Source organism: Manacus vitellinus, unplaced genomic scaffold (assembly GCF_001715985.3).
Source record: "Manacus vitellinus isolate BGI_N305 unplaced genomic scaffold, ASM171598v3 scaffold_26_pilon, whole genome shotgun sequence".
Taxonomy (NCBI): Eukaryota; Metazoa; Chordata; class Aves; order Passeriformes; family Pipridae; genus Manacus; species Manacus vitellinus.
This window is the reverse complement of record NW_021939960.1, coordinates 9,083,098-9,087,217: the sequence shown is the minus strand read 5'-3', so window position 1 is coordinate 9,087,217 and position 4,120 is coordinate 9,083,098.

Below are 4,120 nucleotides of genomic sequence, written 5' to 3'. Positions count from 1 at the left end.
GTGGCTTTACTTTTCTTTCTTCAGTGCTCTGGCACCCATTGGGTTTTGTTTGGGGTGCCTCCCTGCAGGAGCACCAGGAGCTACTGTTCCAGCAGGATCAGTGTGATCGAAGCCTTTTGGCTTTGGGGGCCTTCACATCGCCCTGGGAGTTAATTCTGGGGGTTTTGGGGAGGCTTAGGGGGTTCTTCAATTAACTGGTCTGCAACAGCCTCTGTGGGCAAGCAGTAATTGTTTCATATGCCTCAGAGAGTATCTGCAAAGCGGATTATGTTTTATACTGATTTACAAATCTTCCCTTAAAGGAACTATATTTAGCACTGCTCTCACAAAGCCGTGCAGGGGTTGGGACGTGGCGCTGTGGGAGCAGGAGGGAGCTGGTGCGGTTCCTCCCGGTGAAAACCACCTTTGTGTGGTGGTGTAGGAACTAGGGTGGGGTTTTCAAAGACATGAATGTGACAAGGTACTGGCTGTCCTTCCTTGCCTTTGAGAATCGAGTTTTTGTTGTTTTTTTTAAGAACTGGAACAAACGCCTCTGAAAATATGTGGCTGTTAATGCAGCTGTCTGTGCAGTTTAGTGCCTCAGCGCACTGGTGTGTTCCCTTCACTGTGTGCTCAGCAGGGATTGCTGTGTAACCAAAGTGTTGGCTTACATACCTGCACGAGGTGAGAACTCTCTCCTGGCTCACCAGCAGGTCAGTCTGTGAGATCCCAGGTTGTGATGGTCATCAGGAAGGGCTGCCAGAGTCTTGGAGTGCCGAGGGAGGTGGGCAGTTGTGCTGCCGGCATTTCGATGGGGGTGAGATGGTGTGGGCTTCATCCATCTGCTTATTTGGGCCAAATGTTGCTATGTTCCCTGGTCAGTTCCAAACTTCATGTGTGTTTATCTTCGGGATTAGATAGAAAAAGCATAAAATGTGTCTCATGCCATCTGAAAAAAAAAAAAAGACCTGATAAAACAATTGGGTGAAATGTCACTGCAGACACGGCGCCGGTCTGCTGGACTGAGGCCGGGACACATATTTGCCAGTGATTTCACTGGCTTTGGGATGTGCCACAGGCATCCACTGCCTCTGTCCTGTCTGCTAGAAGGCAGCAGTAGATAGGAATTGGTTTCTTTATTTGTATTTTCAGTAGCGGCTTTACATAACAACATTTAGCCAGAAGTTTAATAAAGGCCAGTGGCCTCACAGGCCTCCGTGGGTGCTGGAGCAGATGAAACTGTGGTTGTGCTGGTCCAGAACGTGGATCAGTGCTCCTGGCTGTGAGATACCCAGGGCAGTGGGCAGGGGGAAGGCATGGAGTGGAGGTGAGCTTCACCTGGGAGAGAGCAGCAGCACTGGGGAAGTGCCCCAAATCCTGTGCCAGGCATCCCCTTGTTACTGACCTGCCTGGTTTCTGCTGTGTTTTTCAGTGAAGCAGCTGTCCCAGAGAGATCATCTGTCCCACTGATGGCCACAGCAGATGACAGCCATCGACTGCTGCAGGGTTTGAGGCTTTTTGTGTGCTGTCCAGGGAATGGAGGAGGAAAGGATGTGTTAAAACAGGACACCCAGTTGCTTCATGTGTTTCCTCAGACTGAGTTAACTATGAAACATTTTTCTTCACCTTAAACTCTGTCTGTGTGTGTCTTCACAGTTTTTCTGATGTTCTTCAAGGGAAGATTAATGTTTGTCTTGGGAGACTGAGAAGCATCAAACAGGTGTGGTGTGTTCTGACCAGCCCAGCAGCAGCAGGAGGAAACACCCAGGATCTCCTCTGGGAAACCTCAGGAGCAGGCAGGGGATTCCAGGGACCAGCCAGCACAGGGCAGCCCCTGGATGGGGATGTTAAAAGAAAATGAGCACTTTGGGCACAGAAATGCCCCCTCAGCAGAGAGCAGCCTGAGGGGCTGATGTTCTACATCCCATCAAGGCTGGATTCTGGGTTTGCAAATCCATGTCCCTTGGCTCAGGGATGTGATGGGTTGCAGCCTGGCTGGCTCATGGTGGCCCAGTGTCACTCTGCTGCTGACAGAGCAAATCTGTGTGACAACTACTAGTTAATCAGAAACAGATTTAGGGTCTTGTCAGTTCTTTTTGGGAGAGATAAGTCTTGTCCCTTCTTTCTGAGAAGAGCTAAGTCTTGTTTTTTCATTCTGGGAAGAGCTAAGTCTTGTCCCTTCTTTCTAAGACCTAAGTCTTGTTTCTTCTTTCTAGGAAGAGACAAGTGGCTGACTGTCAGCACATCGCTCTGCTGCCAGCACCCAGCTGACTCTCACCAGTCCTTACTGTTTGTGTGTCAGCCCAGCCTGCTGTGAGGCGCAGGATGGGGACCCCAGGGAGGGACGAACCAGGGGCTGCTCCCCTGGGAGGCTGCGTGAAGGGAACAGGCAGGCACAGAAAGGCTCTGGGAGTTACAACTCCACGGGATGGCCATGCTGGAGGGGCAGACACCATCTCTTCATGGTGTCTCCTGCACATCCCATGGCCATGGAAGAGAGGGTGGCTTCCTGCAAGGGCAGAGCGGGACCTCCTGCCGTGTGGGGTTTATGGGTCTTTCGCTGTTTGGTGGTGCCTCAGGTGTCTCATTGGCTCAAGGAGGGTAGAAATGTGTCCATGGGTGGGGGAGGAGGGAGACCTTTGGAGGGGCAGCGGCGTTTGGAAATCCCACAGATTTGTTCCTGTGGAAGCTCTGATTTATGGGAGTTTGTTCTAGTTTTGATCCATCAATGAAGGTAAGTTAAAGGTCCTCAAGTCTAAAATGAGTTTACAGTCAGTTCTTGGCAAGTCAGCATCTCCAGCGAGCCGAGGTGTATCCGTAACCTCCCTGACACGTGAATGCTCCCGCCTGGCTTTGGCACTTGGGCTAGTGCTGAATTACAAACCCTCCCACACAGTGGATGCTGGAAATATTTAATTCATAATTTACTGCTCGCGCAGCAAGAGTGTGAGAGGGTCTGATGGATGCAACGTGGGACCACATCAGTGACCCGGGATGAGCACAGGGAGGTGGATGCAGCACAGGACCATGTCAGTGATCCAGGATGGGCACAGGGAAGCTGACCCCAGTTCTGTGGATAATGGAGGACAAACCTGAGAGCCAACCCCCGCCGCCAAACCGTAACCACAGCGTTTGGAGTCTGTTCCGAGCTCGTTTCTCGTCGGAGCAGCCTTGCTCTGCTGAGGCTCAGATGGATGGGAGTGACCTTCAGGAATAGCTGTGCTAATGTTTATTTTATCAGGACCCAGCTCTGAAGCAGTGGAGCTGCTGGTTATTTTTAACCCAGGCGCTGAGCAGCTGGAGGCCTGGCTCAGCAGAGCCCAGTAACAAATGCTCTAAAGCAGGGCCGTGCATCATCGAGGGGCTGAGGAATGTTCCTGACAGGGAAAGCAGTGCTCGTTGTGCCATTAACTCCTTCGGGGTTCTTTGGAACTCCCTTTGCTCTTGGGACTGATGTCTGGAGGGTTGGTGCTGCCAGAGCTGGGGGCTGGTGTGGCCCCCACTGTTTGCCCTGCCTGCAAGAGAACCCTCATTCCCATCCCTCCTGGAACTCCTACCCTGTCCCCATGCCATGGGGTGACCGTTCTGTCTCCTGGGAGAGCTGCTCATTGTTCTTCATCGCTCCCTGGGCCAGACCTCCCCTCTGACCCACTGCACCCCATGGGGGTCCCAGCCCCCAGCTGTCTTTTCTCATTGCGTTTGAGAAAAGCAGGACAGGGAGATGTGGTGGTTAAAGCTCCACAAGGTAGGGGGAAATGGATCACATGGTTCTCTGGGAGGGTTGTCTTGAAAGGTTTTGTTGGCTAAATGACGTGCTGCTGTGCATGAAGCCTGGGCCCAACAGTGCCCATCCCAGACCAGGGGTGCCCACTGCAGTCCCACACTTGGGAGCTGGGGCTGGGGCTGGGACAGAACTGAGATGGGTCTGAGCTTGGCCTCCCATGGGAGAAGCAGAGCTGGGGTGTGGGGAGTTCTGGCCATGAACCCCAGTTTGGCTCGTGGGAGCAGCGGCTGCGCCTGGAGTGCTGCATGTGGAGATTTTATCTCATCCTAAAGATAAACACAAAGGGAAGCTGGAGGACAGGCTGTCCTGGGTGGGAAATGCTCCCAGCTGCCCGTGGACCGTAGGTGGGATGGGAGA